General features: G+C 38.1%; 1 protein-coding gene across 3 annotated transcripts in view; it reads left to right on the top strand.

The window, feature by feature from the left end:
* KCNQ5 (potassium voltage-gated channel subfamily Q member 5) overlaps window positions 1-19,196 on the top strand; it is a 279,943-nt gene that overhangs the window by 19,787 nt on the left and 240,960 nt on the right. The window lies entirely within an intron of this gene.

Raw genomic sequence — 19,196 nt, 5'->3', positions numbered from 1 at the left:
GAAATATTTGCTAAAAATTCCCAACCAGCCATTCTCTCTCTTCCACTCTTCCCCTTTTCTCTGCAGATGACCAAAATGTGGAAAAGAGGTGATTTGCTAGAGATTTCTTGTTGCATTTTTCATGAGGAATTCACAGAGGGGAGGCTGATACTCTTGAGAGGAGCTTCTTGCCTCTGCTTGGTGCTCTAAGCAGCTCAATTCAGTATTATGAGTACACAGTAGATGTGCAAAGGAAGCTGAAGGGTGGAGAGACAGCATGTAAGTACTGGTTAAAAGTATTAGAAGCTGTTAATAGAGTTTGGCAAGCTGACCTCCAGTTTTAACTTTTAACCACTCACTTCTACCCCTCCAGAAAAGACAAATCTTTGCAAAATTTGGTGATTTTCTGGGCTGGCTTCTGAAACTTGGTGAGCAAGGGTGCTCTGTCTTAAAACCACTGAAGTTGTATGAAGTTGTAAATATGTTTTTCACCCTTTTTTACTCAGACTCTGTGCCTTTGATAACACTTTCAGTTTGAATTTTGGTGTTTTCCAGGGCTTCTGCTGTAAGGGAGCTGAAGACCATGCAGCAGTGCCCCGTTGCAGAGCTAATAACCACAGCCTGCTGGCTGCAGCAGTAGCTGGGCTTGCACAGCACACACACTGAAGAGATTCACTTCAGCCTTTGCAGCTGTAGAGGGCCCAGGTCTTATCCCTCAGGTCTGCAGACATGGCTCTGAGCTGGGGAATGGTTAATACCTGAAAACCTTTAATGAACCAGCTGCGGTGTCATTGTTTTAGCTGTTCCAGGCTTCTCCTTTTGCCCCTAGAGATGCAGGCACTTCAGAAGAATCCAACTTAAAGGAGATGCTTGTCCTTCAGAATGGGACAACAGAGATAGGATCCATAGGTAGAATGCCCTTATAGAATCACAGCACCCTAGAATAGTTTGGATTGAAGGGGCCTTAAAGATCATTTAGTGCAATGCCCCCGCAATGAGCAGGGACATCTGCACGTAGATCAGGTTGCTCAGAGAAGCTGGCCTTGAATGTGTCCAGGGATGGGACATGTACCACCTCTTTCTGCAAACCTTATATTTTTTGCTTCCTTTTACCTCAAGTCTTGTATATATAAGTAATATTTTGAAGTGTATTTTATGACCCAAATAAAAGAAAGAAAGTAAGTTTTTAAAAAAGATTAAACAAATTAAAGAAAGGTGAGTCCCTTCATGTGTATTTCTTCATCTTTACTTATGATTTTTCTACCTTGATATGGTTTTTTTAAGACCTATAAGCAAAGTGAGCAGTTCAAGTATCAAGTGCAGCATTTGTGGACCTTATATGAATGTACAAAATGTTTAGACTGATAAATAATGTGTGTAGTAGTACTTTTGTGTTTGGTAGTAAGATATAATGTTTTAACCTTTTTCTTTATCTGTTCCTGAAATATTTTTAGATAAAGAAACCCTGTTATTATTATGCTACTAATCAGAGGATAATTCAAAGCAAAGTTTCTGCAAGTTCAAAATATTCTTCAGGTTGTTTAACATTTCACAACTCCTGTTTGAGAGAATGCAAGTGAAGCAAGCCAGTAACTGCAGACCAGTTGATGTTACACACTGGTGTTTCTTTTAAATTTGGCTTGAGGCATAGAATAACAGCTTGAGAAGCCAGTACAACAACCACTAGCTTTTATGATTTATTTAAAGTAGTCACAGTTTTAAGCATGAAGGAGCTTGTTAAAGCTATGCTCTTGATATTAAAAAAAATATTCATAGTAAAAAATATGCCCTTAAATGTGATGATGTTTTCCTGTCTGGTGCTGCTTCAAGGACTGAGGATTTCTTAGATCAGGAAAATAACCTAAAAAACTGTAGCATTTTTTTAATGTTATGCTATGAAATACCAACCAAGTGCCATTCAGCATTGAGTTCTGGGAAAATAGTGTGTTTGGCTGTTTCTGTTTTTCCTAACCTTACTGGTCTCAGTTAATAGCTGTTTCTAGAGGGAAACCATGAGGAAATGCAACAGTTGATCATCCTGCAGTTCTAGTTGCAAGGAACAGAGATGGGTGATGACTCTGTATCACTTTGTTTCACACTCCTGCTCACCAATCTGTCCTGCTCCCTGTGCTTTCAGTTGGTATTTGCCATTTCTATTTCCTCAGTGGACCTCTCTGGAGGCAAGCTGAAGTGAAGCTCACTAAGCAAAAACATCCATGAATTTGGTAGCTGGAGCCTTGGACATTCTACCACATTCCCATGGACTTCTTCAAAATTACATCATTTAGAAAAGATTCTGCACTAACTATTTCTCTTAATTAAATTAAGAATTGAAAAATATATGGATTTTTTTTAATTTCTGTGGGAATTTTTATGTCTACTCCAGGTCTTGAATATCTTGTAGTTTAAATAATCATCTAAATGTTTTGTTTGAAATAAAAATATGCAGCATGCTGTAAACAATTGACTCAGACCATTTCCATAGTTTCTATGTTTGGTCTGTGAGGAGTGTTTGCTGTGGAGTTGCTGGGATCTCCTTGATAACCTACTACCGAAAATTTTGGAGTAAGAAAAATACAGATAACTCATACCCTGCAATATGACTCTTCCTTTTTTCCTCCTGGAACTTCATGATGATCCCAATTCTCTACATATGTTGAGGAATTGAGGAACAATGGCAGTGAACAGCTCAGGGATCACATTTTTTAAAGATGAGGTTAGTAGCTAGTCCTAGATATCAGCATTTATTGTTCTGGGCTTGCCTGTGGACTGCCCAGGTTAATTCATGTAACAATCAAAGCACAAATAATATATTGAACTTCTGTGGAATAGACTTGTAAAGGCCAGTGAAGTTCCTGAAAGTGCCAGGCAAATGCAGACCATTTTGCAAGCCCTCTTGCTGAGCTTGGCTGGACATAGGTGTGGTGGGGAACCTGCTCTTTGGCAAACAGATATTTCTGCTGTGACCTCTATGTCAAGTGAAAAGGAGTTTTTTGCCTCATTTCTGCAAAGGTATTTGGCAGCCATAACTTTACTTCATGTTTATTGACTGATTCCAAGACAATATATCGTGCTCTTTTCTCCAAGTCTGATTCTTGGTCAGTTAAAGTTGGCAGTTGAAAAATGGAAAAGATGCTGGATGAGTGGAGAATTGCAGAACCACAGATTATGCTGAGGTGGAAGGGACCCCAAGGATCATCAAAGTCAAATTCCTGGCCCTGTACAGGACACCCTCAAGAGTCACACCCTGTGCCTTAGAGCACTGTCCAAATGCTTCTTGAACTGTCAGGCTGGTGCTGTGATCACTTCTCTGGGGAGTCTGTTCCAGTGCCCAAACACCCTCTGGAGGAACAAAATTTTCCTGATGTCCAACCTAAACCTCCCCTGACACAGCTTCAGGCCATTCCCTTGGATCCTGTCACCGTCACCACAGAGCAGAGATCAGTGCCTGCCCTTTCTTGTCCCCTCCCAAGGAAGCTGTCACTGCAGTGAGGTCTCCCCTCAGTCTCCTCCAGGCTGAACAGACCCAGTGCCCTCAGCTGCTCCTCACACAGCTTCCCCTCAGTGTGATTTTAATGAACAGGTAGCCCCTTAAGCAGCAAAATTAATAAAACATGGCATTATGTTTGTTTTCTGTTTTGGTGCCTTAAGATGATCAGAGCTGTGTGATGCTTTTTGTTCTGCTGTGGTATCATAATGCAGGTTCCTCTTCCATGGATTTCTGATGCATAGCAGGAGCTGTGTCGCATGTGGCGCCTTTCTTTGGCACAAAATTTGCACGTAATTTCTTTCCTCTGCCAGGTCATTTATTTTCATTAAATATGTAAGAAGGCAAAAGTTTTAGTCAATTTTCCTCTCTCTCAAGTCAGTACAGAATCAGCTACTGAGCTGAAAAGCCAAATTGCTTTGGAGAGAACCTGGAGTAGATGAGTGGGCACACAAACCACCTGGCTGCAGAAGTGTTGTTTCCAGAAGAATCTGACTCCATTCTGACTGCTATCTCATCTGTTACTTGAAGAGGACTAAACTAACCATATTCCCAGAACAAACAGTGTCAGTTTGAGAATATATGATGTGATTTTTTAAAATACACTAAGGGTTGATCGAGGGATAAGTGATTTCAATGAATGGCAGTAGTAACACAGATTTTCTTGTGCCATAAACATGCACTGTGCTCCTCCAAAAGAGGAGTCCTCAAAAGTTAACCTAAACAAAATGCATATCATAACATGGGAAAGTTGGTCTAACACTTTTAGGTTTCACCCAGAGTCTTTCAGCCATGAACAAGAATAGCATTTCCTTCGAATGAGAGTTCTCCCAGGAATGTGAGCATTTAGTACCCCCACACCTGTTATTTAATCCTTAGGGATTAAAAAGATGATTATATTAAGATCAAAATCAGAACCTCTTGCTAGAAAGACAAGCTGGGACAGCCTTGTCTTTTGCTGGAAAGACAAAGTATCTTATTTTATTGTCTTGAAAAATTAGGCTTTTTTAGTCTTAGAGATTTTCTCTTGGCTGTAGAACACAGTTTAGTTGGTAGTGTTTGAACTCTGCTAAATAAATTTGGTTTGATAGTAAATTATCTCAGCTCCAAATTGAAACACTAGCATTTTTTATGTCAAGTGTTTTAGAGTAACTTTGCTATCTGCACTACACAGGAAAGTCAATATACTGCTTCAGGAGAATAACGTATCTTCAGGAGAATCATATCTCTCAGTAAAATTTTCTTCAGGGCTGTACATGTTAATTAATACAGTCTCATCAGAATGTTGGACGCAAGGAAAAATCACATATTGGTCACAAAAGAGGTTCCAACCAAAGTGGTTTTGTTTATAATTTTGCAGCTTTCATGAGAATGATGATTTTAAAGTCTCTTTATCTTTTACTGCTGATTTGCAGGTAACTACAAATAACTGAGAAACACTTTCTCTACCAAATTTAGCTCCAGTAGATTTAAAACTAAATCTTTGTTAACTAATGAGAGCTTTACAGAAATACATATAAAAATAATGGATGGGATTAAAATTAATGGTGTGAAACAAGAGACACACGTCAGTAACCCAATGTGTGACCAAATGCCTCAGACACAACATTCACAAGGTGAGGTTCACAGACTAGTTGATTAACAGGAATGGAGAGATTGAATGTATCTGAACACAAACGTTATATGTATAAATTAATCCTATTCTAAACTTGGGAAATAATTTAAATGCAAGACTTGATTGGCATAATTAATTTACCTGAAATTCAAAAAGTGGCAAGGGTTTTGCTGCATTCCACCCTGTGCCTTTGATTGCCATTACATCTACAGGTGTGAATGCTGGAAATTGGTGACTGAGTAAGGCACTTTCAGGTTCTTTGTTTGAATGTCACCAATGGCTAAAGTTTATCTGTGTCAAATGAATTAGATACTGATTCTGGGTGTGTATCCATCCCAAAAAACCACCCCAAACACCAAGATGAACATTTCGTTTGTCACTATTTGGCAGGATGGCTAAAGGTTCTAGGCAGATATGTTAAAAAATAAGTTATATGAAAGCTGAAATGCCCTTTTTTTTCCAAGAAAAGGTCACTGAAAGGCTTGGATGGAAAAATGACTCTTGGAAAGAGGATGCTTGAACTGGTTTTGGTTGTTTTTTGTGTTTTGGGTTTTTTTTCCCCTGCTAAAGAAGGAACATAATTGCATGTCTAAAATAAAGAAGAAAAACAAACAACCAAGAACAAATGCCTAGAATTCCTTTTTATTCTGCATATTCTTGTCAATTTCATAATGGAATATTGTCATTTTAAACAAGCTAGTTGATAGCATTTTAAATATAGTAAAGAAAATCAATTGACAGAGCATCCAATTTTAATCAAATTTTTTCTCTTAGATACTGATGATCTTTGAAGGACAAGAACAGTTTCTGAAAGACTTAAGTAACTGCTGTATCTTTTATAAGAAGTTAATGTGCAAGAAGTTAAAGCCTGTATCCCTTTTAGGTTTCTAAGATTTGTAGAGTTGAAAACATTCTAGCAAAATTTCAGATGCCAACAGAATTCTATTAAAAATATTATGATAAAGTTCTTTATAAAAACTTTTTTCCTATTTATGTTTTTATTGGCTCTCTGTAGGATATGGGTTCATAACCCAGTCATAATCAGTTCCACTCTGAAATTAGAAATGGGAATGAAGCCACTTTTCCACAAGTTAGAGAGCAAGAGCTGTTTTGGTGCCAGCAAAAACGCAACTAATAATTATTCTTCCTAAAGATATGAAGTACAAGAGGCAAAGTATAAAAATGGTTATCTGGATGAAATTTGAGAAGTCATTAAAAGGTATATTGTGAATGAATGAAGCTAATTTCCATCTACATCTGTAAAGTAAAAAAACCTTGGAATTTTGCTGATTTGCTTTATAGTATTTTAAATCCTGGAAACATATGCCAATATAATTTATATTGCAGTTAACAATTTATGTGCTTCTATCTCTAGAAATTTTCAGGGTTTGTTTGTTTTTCATTATGTGGACTTCTAAAAGCAATTTAAGATGAAAACAAATATGAAGAATTGTGGAGCAGCTGTCAGTTATTTCTTAGAATTCATGGGAAGTTTTTTTCCTCCTGGAATAAAAAAATGGGATTGAAGGAAGCTGGAAAACCAGACAGAGATGAGAATTTGGCTGTCCTAACATGCCAAAATGGGATCTTATGGCTAATTTTGTTAGAGTAAGTTTTATTTGTAAGTTCAATTTCCCTGTCAAGGCAATGTGGACAGAAATGGTCTGGTCTGGTTGTGTTGTAGTGAGGGAAGTGGTGACAAATTTGAAACAAGGTATTCTATTTTAACTGCAATGTGTGCTGACAGTGAAAGGCAGGAGGGTAATGAGTGTATGCATGTCTGTGCATTGCTGAGGCAGGCTGGGTGCAGGACCTTTCTTGTAGGTTTTGTGTTGGGTGAACTTGTCTCACCAACATGCCGATTACTGAGGAAGGGATTTGGTGGCTTTCTCTGTTCCCTTGGAACCTCTGTAGCAGTAAGACACCTTTGAAGTAATCAAGGGCCAAAGATGTTTGTTACCATAAAAGATGTGAGAAGTCATTCCCATTTGTCTACAGCTCAGGTTCATGGGTGTCTCAACAAGGCAGAGTGCTGAGGGACCTGAACCCAAGTTCTAGTGTGAGGACCAAAAATGAACTTCCTCAAGGTGAAACTCTTTCAATTATTACTCATTTGTAGAAGGATAATTGGTGTGGAACATTGGAACATTGGAGAAGTGATATCCAGATTTTAATCTACAAGAATAAAATTTCATAGATGAAGACATTTGCCATCAAGCATCTCAAGCTAAATCAGTCGTTAGGACTGTGTATATTTGAATTTAATTTTTAACTGAATTCTGTATGCTGAAGTATTTGCAATCCTTATCTGAAAAGTGTATACCAGAACCAGAACCCCTGTTTAGATAATCTAGTTTATTACATGTTCATCATGGGGATTATGGGGATTTTTATTTTAAAATTGTAAATAGAAGAAAATGGACAGACTGTTGCATAGTGCTTGGGTATAAATTATGTATCTTTAGGGCATGGGTCTCAGATGCAAAAAGATCCACTCAAAAAAATCCAGATAGTAATTTATATATATATATATATATATATATATATATCAGCAAAATGTAATGTTAGGCAATGTTAGAGAAAAAATTATGCTTTGTGACTTGATGTATTTTGCAATATTCAAGGTATGCTCATGTTGACTATATGACAGACTTTCAGTTTTATTTTTCTTAGCTATTCTGTTCCTTTGGCAAACTTGATCAAAGAATTTATTTCAGAATAATCAGCAGAACCCCAGGAGTTGAGGGGGGACTGTGAGTCTCTATTTGGTAATGGCTAAGCTGTTCAAAGGTTTGAACTGACACTGCAGAATTGGCTCAAGCATGCCTAATATGGAAAAGCAGTAAGGTAAAGAAGGTCAGTTTAATTAAAAACATGATGTTTGTTCCAATTACAGCAGTTGAAAATCAAGTATAAGAACAGTGGATATCTGAGAGAGCAGATGTGTGCTATTGGTAGATGTACTGGCTTCAAAAAAATCTGTGAATTGACAGCTAGCAAATAGCTGTGCTGAGGCAGAGTGTTGTGTGGTGTGCATTGGCTTGGTTTTATTTCAATGCTTTGTCAACAGGAAGTCCTGATCTGTGCTGGCTGGTGCAGCACAATGCACCTCACCTTTCTTGCTAGCTGGTGGCATCTCTTCCTGCTACTTCTCTTAAGTGGCTGCTTTTCCTGAAGAGACTAAAGTCAATTTACCTCCATAACATTTCAGAAATTTTTTAGCATGGTCTACAATTTTTCATAATGTAAATCTTTATATATTCTAAGCATGTTTTTGCTTTTGAAGCATATGGTTTAAGTCTTGTACAAAACCCACTGTAGCACTTTCATGTCCAGAAAGTACCATGTTGAATTTTAAGTTATTTCAACAGGGAACACAATGACTATATCCATTTTTTTCAACACTTATTTCCAACCTTATTTTTTAATACTCAACACATTTTTTCTGTAGGCAATCATATCTCAATCCCTTCACTTCTCCCCCAGTTACTGCTGTTTCTGCCTCGCTGTTTTGGTTTTTTTTCTTTCTTACATTAACCAAGGACATCTCTTTCTCCTCCTAATGACTGTCATTCTTTTCTATCTGCCCTATTTGCAGGGTACCTTAGCATCAGGAAGCAGTGCTTGGGTTTTTTGCATGCCATTTAGTGCAATCTATGGCAGTGATGCTGACTTTTATAAGCTTTACATAGCTTATGATATGAGAAGATACCTGCTGTATGGGTTTTATGGGTATCAGTTGAATCCCAGACATCTGCTGGAGGAATATCTAAATACTACAGAAAAGATTGGAGGTGGTCATTTGACATAGGTAGACATGGAGGTAGTTATCCTCGCGTCAGAGAACTCCACACAAATATCATCATTTTGATGGCTGACAGCAAGTGTTTCCTTCATGCACCATGAAAGAGCTCTTGCTAAGGAAAAGCTGATTTGAGCCCCAGTCTGAGGTCTGGATCAGATGATCCTCATTGCACAAAGTGGGCTTCGAGCCTTGCATTAAAATGGGTATCTACTATGAGGTGCAATATGATTTACAGTCCCTTCATGCTCCTTGGAGAGACCGCAGCATAACTCCTGCCTTGATGATGAGCAGACAAAGTGTGCAGAATGCATTGCTGGAGAACGGCGTAAAGGTCAGGCAAACTGCGCCTGTGCGTCTCCAAGAAAACAAGGGACGGTTTCTGTCAAAGGCTGTGCTGGCTGATTGTCCCCCCTCAGCTCCTTTGCTGTGTGTTGGGTGAGCCCTCTCTGCAGCTCCTGTAGTGCAGTGGTGTTTATCAACAAATGGAAGCAGTGATTGTTGATGTAAGTTGGATGTTAGTGGTACTGTGAGTGCGTCTGCCTGTCCCGTATCTCTGGAAGCGCATTTGTTCAGCAGTGGTGAGCTCTGTCTCAAAAAATAAAACAAGAGCTTTGAAGTATCTCTTGCTAATTTGTTTAGTATCTGCTAAATTTCAGCTTGATACTGTATTCTGAACCATAGAATGGCACAGATTGGCAACGGATTTAAAAACAGACTTTCTTGTGTTTTGTGTTCCTTTGATATTACTGAAACAATTACTTTTCAATATAAGAAAGCTGTAATTGATTAAATATGACATGCTAAAGTGTTGCAAAATATTTGGAGCCATAGGTGTCATCCAGGCAGAGAGTAGGTTCTGGCCACGCTGTCCCAGCTGTGCCAGGTATGCCTGTCCTAAGCTTCATCTTCCTGCTCCTTGAAACTCTTGCCTGTAGCCTTTGGTCTTGCATGGCCCACTCGTTATCCCTTGTCAGCAAGTTGTCAAGGCGACACCCAGTGGTTGGCTTTCAACTCCAGTTTAGTTCTCCTCTCTCAGACAAGGTATTTATTCCCCTTTTGTCCTAGCAGATCCCACCACACAAATCTCGCCAGGAAAAAAGGAGTCAAGGCCATGCTAAATAAAACCAGAAATTTCCAGTATTTGCATTGTAGTTAGGAGTGGCATCCAGCAAATTGACGTGTTTGCATCACCTAAGTTAGATTCGAGTCATTAGCTTTCACCTTTTGGAAAAACATGTAGTTCCATACAAAGGCTGTACATAATAAAAGTATAAAAATGACAGACACACATTTCATGTTCTGGAAAGAAATAGCAAGGCTGAATTATATAAATCTTCATCATGTCATTTGCCCCATGCCAAGAGTTTCTGTACCTATAGATAATCTTCAAAATGTTGTCGGGATGAGTGATGGATGAATATTTGAAGTTTGTGTTGCTGTGTGAAGTTTTCCTTCTTCATTGTTAGTGACTTTTTAACATGTTTGTTGTTAATTTTAAAAATGATGTGTTCAGCATAATCACTTTGTTGTTTCTTTTCTTTCCCCTTGGATTGGAGCTGTACCATTAAATTGTATACTTCTCTACCTTAACAAGCCATGTTGGAAAGATTTTTCCATTGAAGACTGAGCCAAGAGTCGTATCATGACAAGTTGTATCATAACAATGTGTGAGGGGTACAGAAATACCATTGCTGTCTGATAATTAGGAGTTTTAAACACCAGTATGTTACGGTTTTGAGTATGGATGAAGCTAGACATTTTCAAATTGAGAAGTTGGATACCTTACTAAGAGCTGTAGAGGTGATCTCTGCTCAAAAGCTGTATATACTTTGCAGAACTAATAAAATGAAAGGACTATTACCTACATGTTGTGGAGATAAGCTTTAAGTAACTGTAGCATGTCTCTGTATTCTGCTCCATCAATTTACCTTGCTGCTTAGAGGGGGTGGTTTCCTGTCTGGTATGTTGTACAGCATGGAAACAAAACTGGGATAAATCTCTCATCTAGGAATCCAGACAGTCTAATTTTCTTTTGTTTCTCATGTTTATGTCATCACTTAAGTCTTACTCTGTGTTTGTGGGTGGGGTGTGCAGGCACATGCGTCAGCTGCTCTTTCTGTGTTTTTGTGGTGGATTTGGAGCATTTGTCATAGTGCAGCCTTTGTGAAGGCTTTCTTTAATTGTATCTAAACCCACACAAAAGTGTTTGCTCTGGTTTACAAGCTATGATTTAGGAAATATTAACTCCTTTTAAATGGTGAGATCTTTTGAAAGGTTAGGAAAAAGAGGAAAGGATGTAAAGTCCTAGTTCATATTACCAGCTTGCCATGCTGAAGGAGTCCTCTTACGAGACTGGAGACTGGATGAGAAGAGAAACAAGAATGAATTCTCACCACATATGGTCATAGAAGTATTCTAGTTTAGCAGAAAATTTCAGAATTTGAAGGAAAAATTCTGAAGAACAGAAATGTCTCTGAACTTACAGAAATATACCAAATAATTTTGCATGCTAAAGCAAATTTTAATTGAGGTTTCTTCTGTGTTTTGTGCAAGATTCATTTGTTAAGCTAATAGACTATGTTTTATCTAAAAAATAGATTTTTAAATAGCATTTACACCTCTGTTATAGTTCTGATTCTCCTATGCTTTACCTTATATTTCTGCTAAAACAAAGTGTACAGTGACTTTTTTCCTGAAAAAGAAGGTATTTCACGTTATGAAATCTGAGAACATTTGATTAGTAAAATATTTTACAGCTTCTAAATGAGCAATGAAATATGACATTTACAACTGTGCAAATAATATGTAGTGGATAATGTTTTACAAGATCTGTCTTGCAATTCCTCTAAACAGAATTTTCTTGTTTTGGTTCTGCTTGCTGACGTACGTCAAGTTTGGTTGAAACAGTCTTATAGACAGATCTCTTCTTTCTGACCAGGGGGATTTCATAGTCCATGTGATGTGTAGATACACATTTTTGCATTGCTTGAATGCACTCTGAACACTGTGGCAGCCTCAGAATAGATGTGAATTTCCCCTGTAAGCAGCAGCCCCTGAGTCACCACAGCAGTAATTCAGTCTCGGTGTCAATAGCAAGCTCTCCCCTCAACTTCAGTAAGACATGAACTTGCAGTTCCTGTCCCAAGTACCAAGGGTGCTAGGTCCATCCTGTGACCATTGGCTCCCTCTCTCCTCCCTTGCAGCTTCCAGTGCCATATTCCCTCTCCTGTGGTTAAACCCCTTTCTTGCTCCTGTGTCCGGTGGTCCCCGCTTTCACCTGGTGAGCCTGGGGATCTCGCCAAACTCACTGTTCTTCATGGGCACCCACAGGAGAGCTCCTGAAACAGCTGAGGAAATGGCTGAAGTGTGTATTTGGGTTCTTTTGGTCTTTTGGGGAAGTCGTTCTTCTGCACTTGTTTTATGTACATTGATTTAGGACCTAATGAAACTCTGCATTCCTTTACTGCTCTTTTCTCTTTTTGTTCTTTAAAAGTAAACCAGAACTAAGTACTGAGAAATGTAAGTTCTCAGTTAGCTCTACAGCTGCAGAGTCAGCACCACCTTTGTTTGCAAGTAAAACTTCCAAGGGCTGTAGAAACAGGACTCACAGCAGGTTCACTGTACTAAATCTCCCTAAATGACAGACCCCGAGGGGTAGGTAGCCTGAAAATACGTAGAGACCTCTGGCACTTCGAGGGCGACATTTCAAAAAGAGAAAGAAATTCAAACATGACAAGGAGATGTGGCACTTTTCTTGGATTTTCATTTGGGATTGATGAGTTGAAGTCAGCACCTTACTGCCTGCAACTTGGAGAGTGATTTAACCACCTGTGTTCTCATGTTTTAATTGATTGCATCTGCAGCCTGGGAGAACCAGTGAGAATTCAGGATGTTTTTAAATATTTTTATTTGCAAAGCAAATGTTGGGCATCATGTGGAGAAGGTTTTAGTTCAGTATGAATCCACACCTGGTTCCAAAAATTGCTCTTAATACTAATAACAGGGACTGAAATGCTATTTAAAGTATGGTGTAATTATCAGAGTTGGAATATATTTGATGATGTAGGAAAAAAAGCATGAATGAAGCTTCATGCTAAGTTGTTTCAGTTTAGTAAATGAGCTACTTCATGGTTTTTTCATTGTGCTTTCACCTGTATTAAATATGTCCTTAGAAAAGACTTTTTAATGTTAATGACTCACACCTTGTCGTTCCCAGTTCAAATTACAAGATTTTTTAAATTAGAAGAAAGTGTGAGAGTAAGGATGCCTCTGTGAGCAGACTCCCAGGACTGAGCTTTAATCATTTGCAGTCTGTAGCTTTGAGTTTTTCAGCTTACTCAAGTTTGCTTGAAGAACTGTGTTTTCTTTGTCTTTGTTTTCTTTATGGATAAATATATTTACTTTGCTTCAAATTTCTAAGACTTTATGGGAATTATTTTTAGGAAGAAGATTAATAATTGATAATTCAGTAAACAGTCTGGAGTAGTATAAGTAGTATAAGTGTAGTTATATTGAAAATGAAATAAATGCTATAGCTAAAGGAAGCATAAATCTTTGATATGCTCTCAGAGAACATCTACAACTGGAAAACCACTTGGGAAACTGTGCTGAGAGCTGGGTAATGAAGCTTTGGAAGAGCGGATTGAAGGCTTGGGGTTTCTGTGTGGTGAACGGTGAAAACTTGGGCTAAGCTTAGTGGGCTGAGATTTTTATTTTTTGGAGGGAAATGCTTCTCATAAATATGATACGGCAAACCTACGAGAAAAATGCTCACGTTATATTTTATGCACTTTCCTTTAGAGTTGTTTATTTCCATTCTCTCATTTTAGAAAAGATATTTTAGTAGGGGGAGACCATTTTTTTCAGGACTGGAGATGCCTGTGAATTGTGATAATGTGTGAACAGTCCTGAGCATTTCACTGTTTCTATACTCAGAAATGATGAACAATGTGTGTTGTTTTACATATGGCTTGGTTATAAGACAGCATAAACTTAAGGACAGTGAATGTTCTTTCTCTTTCCTAATTATAGCTTGAGCCACTGCCATTCCCTGATCTCAGATTTGCCTGATGTTCCTCATCCATGTCTCAATAATGAGTTTTCAGTCATATTTTTTAGTTGCAGGCCATACTGGCTTAGACTTTTTTTTTTAGCTATGTGTTTCCTTTCACCTGAATTATTTAGAAAAACATAACTTAAAACATTCTGTCATACTTAGAGAAAAACAACCAACCAAACAAAAAAAATGAAAGAGGAAACACAGATGATTTTGTTTACATTTAGCTACCAGAAATAAGTAAGGAACTGGGAAAGAAACTGTCAAGAGTTGCTTTAGACCAGAGGTTTGCAGTTATAGATGGGTCTGGCCTTTGGGAAGGGATCCAAAAATGGGCAAGCAAGGTGTCTCTTCCCTCACCCCTTCTGTGAAGATCGTCCTGCCTTCCCATAGCCTAGAGCTCCTACACAGGTTGCCTTTAGGTGTTTGCTTCTCAGCAAGGACATAGCTGGGAGATGTTGGTCACACCTGGAGTTCCCCCTCTAAAATTAATTACTAATGATAATTTTATTTTGGTCCATCATGTGATAACCAGTGAAAAAGGGATCTGTGACCTGACCACAGATCTTCATGTCTGAGTATGGTAAAGGGGATGCCAATGACATTAGCACATGTCTACTTTGGCTCGGTTTCTTAATTAATTAACAGTGCAGTGATATTACGAGGTTGGCTTGATTTCTTTCCCTTTCCCTTCCGTGCACTTCCTGTGCCATGACAGCTTTTTCCTTCACGTTTCTTAGCGTGATATGTTGCATTTCCTTCAGATCTCAAGTCTGCATCAGGGTCCAGGCTGATTTATTTAACTGGATTCTGAGTCCCTGCCTTTCCTCCCCCGGGCATGTGTGACGCATGATACTGTCCCTCTAGAAACCAATTAACAAAATAAATTCAATAACTGAGTGACTTAAATAATTTAAAAACAATGAGCATACATTGTGCCTACGTAGTCCCCACCTAAATTAGACTGTGCCCTCATTAAGACAAAGTTGCTTTGTTCTTCATTTACAGGAATTAGACTGAGTAAGGGTTTTCCCCCCTAGCAAAAGCTGGATGCTCCCAGGGCTCATGGCTGTTTCTGTCCAGTCTGACTGACCCTGCTTCAGCTGATTGACTTCTGATTGCCACCCTGGCAGGGCAGTGGCAATCAGAAGCAAGCAGAAGGCTGCTTCTGGCCTGACATGACTTGACCAGAGGCTAAGAATTAAACATTTCAGTGCTGGCAGAAGGGGCCTTGCTGCCTTTTTTTGCTGGGAGAGGGAGCTGTGTCTCTGTGGGGAAATATGGGTTTGGTGACCGATCCAGAGGAAAGTGTCTGCACGTGCTAAAAAGAATCCACTAGTTCATGTCATGAAAGCTTATGGAGTTCTGGCCAAGGCGCACATTAAGTTTTATTACTAATACTATTGCATTTTACCTAAGGTGATTCTCTGCTTGATTACAGCAGGTATGAGGAAAGCCATTTGCTTCTGGACAAGGGGATGCAGATTTTGTCCCTGCAATCTTGCTTGCTTGCATGCATAAATTAAACATAGATATGGGGAATTGCTTTTGTCCTCATCCTTACCTTGCTGAGAGAGCAGGAAGCCTGCTTATTTGCTTTAATATGTCCCTGCTTTTATCCTTTCCCTCATTTTGCCATTTATCCTGCCAAGACTGCAGAGTTGGGAGCAATTTGGTCACTGCAACTGTGTTTGCAGCATATCAGGTAGTTAATGGATAATAATTAATTTGAATTACCTCCTTTCCATCTATCTGCTGACTTGAATCTCGTTTTCCCTTACCTTTTACCTCAGTCCTTCTGTCTGTTTTCTCTTTTTCCTTCCTTTGATCTTCAGAAGGATACTTTCTAAATGCACATTTAAACAGACCTGTTGAGCATATGTGAGTGAACTTGAACATTGTCAAGAGAAAGCAGCTGGGTTGAACTGGTACCCAGAGATACACTCAGGGAGCTTTCCTCCTCCAAAGGCACCAGGTAAGGTTTCTCTGCTGCTCCCACAGAAACATAACTCCTGTATAACAGGTGGTAACATCATTGCCTACCTTTCTGGCTAGTTTTATACAAGAATAGTTCCCTAAAACATTCGATTCCCTATGAAGACATGCACACCATGAATTTTAATCCTGCCATTTAAATGAAGATCCTGTGTTAAAATTAGCCAAGAACATGTTGAGCAAAGCCACCCAAAGCAATGCAATACTTGAAGTCAGCTCACATTTTCAGTAGCATACTTGAACTGCCAGAACATTAGCATGCTTGTAAAATTTGAGGTTAACTGTGTTTGAAAAAATTTGTATTGCTTTGCATCAGTTGCTGAGCTGGAGTACACAAACATTATTTTAAATAAACAGTTTGCCCGTGGCTGAGAATTTTATGAAAATCTTTTACCAACTCCTGTGTTTACACATGTAAATTCTAGTTCTTTCACAAGCACACATGAAATATGACCTGGGCATTCCATCCTTCGTTGCAGATCTTCAAACTCTTAAATATGTTTGTAGCGTAGACGTTTCCAGAAACAAAACATCTTTTTAAAACAATACAAATCAAGATTTCAGTGTGAAATATTGCTGTTTCTCAGTTTTTACCACCAAAGTGCATAGTCTAAAAATAAAATTGCTGGCAAGTGTTAACTGCAATAGTGTGAGGAAATGTCTCCAGAATAAATAAACAAACCAGCCTTTAGCTAAAGCATTGGAGTAAAATGAACATATAATTCATCTGTGAAGCCACATATTTGGAAGGTGGTATGCTATGGCTGGTTTGTGCAATTTATCAAGACAAAACACTTCGCTGTATCTTGCTTGGAATTGCTCTGGAAACCCTTATGATACCACATTTTCCACTGTGCAGAGGCCATTAAAACTAAATTACTTGGAAAAACAGTAGCCACTAAATTATGGATGTATTGGAACCTTAGCATCCAGTAGGAAAGAATTTTAACTTTGTAAACAAATGAATAATTTTTAAAACAAAAATGAAAATTACCTGTAAGATACTTTCTATACTAGGATGTCTCTGAGTAACCATGACAACAGCCTGGGCTTGAAGTTTATTTGCTGTATCTCAGCAAGCACATTTTTTTCTTAACTGAAAAAAGAGGCATCAGGGTCTACTGCACAAGAACTAGGAAAAATAGCTATGCACTTGTAAACTTACGAGTGAGAATGGAGATATGTCACTCTAGGTATATTCCTATGGTTAAGAAACAAATTTTGAGTATTTTATCTTTCCCCATCAGTGTCAGATCTGCTTCTTACTCATGGTGCTTTTTCCCACTGACAAAATAAAAAATGTGTGTCTTCCTGATAACATTAGATGGTATATTAGATTTTTTTAGAACTGGGATTTTTTTCCACTCCTGAAGTATTTTGACCAACAAATTAGATCTAAACTACATATGTAAAAAGGTTGGTGTTTAAGAAAAAAAATATTTTGTTTATAATTGCAAGGAGAAATTTGAAATCAAAACAAAGACAACTGCCTTCTCTATGACAAATGCATATATTTTGCTGCAAATATCTGAATTTTAAAAATAAATTTTGTATAAAAATAAACATAGGTATATCACCTGTAGTAGTGAAAGTAATCTACCTGTAAGGAGAAATATTTTTCTTTTTCCTCACAACAAAGTAACAAAACAGCAACAGCAAAAGTGCATGTTGACCCACTGGCCATCTGGCTTACACAAGCCAGTGTTGGGACATGTATTGAACTAAAAGGTGATTTGGTGGCCTGAAAGGACCAAATGAAATGAGCTGGTTTCTCAACCTGTTGAGATGCAATGCAAGGCCTGCAGCAGACTTAATGTGTTTTTTGGGTGGCAGTATAGGGCCATAGAGCATAAGAACCAGTAAATTCAGTCCCATAAAACAATTGTTTTGTGGCCCTACAGCGTGAGAAGCCTTTTGCCATTTTGGCATACTCTGCGTAATAAATCTTCCACTCTGCTTGGCAAATTATCAAAAACAATGTCCTGCAAGTTGAGAAATTCACCAGATTACTCCTTCACCATGATGTGAAGTTTTTCCATTACTAATGAATTAAGTATTAAAATCAAAACAACTCTGAGTTCACTGTCCAATCTGGAGTACACATTTCTCTGCAAGCAAGCAACAAGAATAGTTTTTTTTTTCTTTTTTCTTCTTCTCTTCCCCCTCCTTTGGATAAAGGAGGGGGGGGGGGAAAGCCCCACACAATGGCTAGTGCAGTAATAAAGGCTGTTTCTGATATCAGGCTTTATTATTGATTGTGATAAAGACTTTATTATGATAATCTTTTATTTTAAGGACCTGCTACCACATAGACATAGAAAAATTCTAGTTAGAGGACATGCTCTGGCTACATACAACATAGTCACACACCAAAAGTAATGAGTTTTATACCTCTAACTTAATGTTTCAACTTTGACTTTTCAAAGCAGTATCTCTGCTTAGATGGGTATAAATGTAGATTTTTTTTCCTGTATTTTCAGCAAGAACCTTGTTTTTAAAGATTATAAACCTTGTATATAAAGATTATAATTATCACTGGTTAAATGTTGATTTTTTCTTTTATTTTTTTTTTTAATTCTCTGAAGTAAGCATTTGGAATTATTAGTTGGCTTTTACATTTTTTTCAGGTTTTACCTATAACATTGCCCTTGTGTATGTATAATAAACACACTGTCTGTGGTGCTTCCAAAAGTTCAAAGTTTAGTAAGTCTTTTTTGGGCTCCCTAACCAGAGGAAATTATATATATATATATAAATTTTGGCTTGTAATGACTATTCTTGGTAATTTTTAGTTATGTAGTGTGGTTAACTTTAGATTCAGAAAGTTATAAGGAGAAGTGGTTGTGTCTTTGCTTAGTCACACTTCTACTCTTTTATTTTCCTTGAGTGGACTTCAAGCTGCAAATTTACAAAGCATTTTGAGGGAGGATCTCAATCTTTTCTGTGTACCTTAACATTTCATAGATGTGATTATGTTTCATGGCAACTGTCATGTCCTTTTTCTCAAGGAGATCTGTTGATGTGTTTATCAGTAATTTTTTAAGCATTTTGTGGAATATGCAGCCACTCCAGATGATTTTTAGTAGGGACTTGTGTGATAGAGCAACAGATAATGATTTTAAACTAAGAGATTGTAGATTCACACTAGATAAAAGGAATAATTATTTTGTGCTGCAGGTGGTGAAACCCTGGAGCAGCTTGCACAGAGAAATGGCAGGTGCCCCATCCTTGGAGAGATTCAAGGTCAGGTTGGAGGGGC

The sequence above is a fragment of the Melospiza melodia genome, chromosome 3 (genome assembly GCF_035770615.1).
Source record: "Melospiza melodia melodia isolate bMelMel2 chromosome 3, bMelMel2.pri, whole genome shotgun sequence".
NCBI lineage: Eukaryota > Metazoa > Chordata > Aves > Passeriformes > Passerellidae > Melospiza > Melospiza melodia.
Note: the sequence above shows the minus strand (reverse complement) of the source record. Positions and strands in the feature narration are given on the sequence as shown.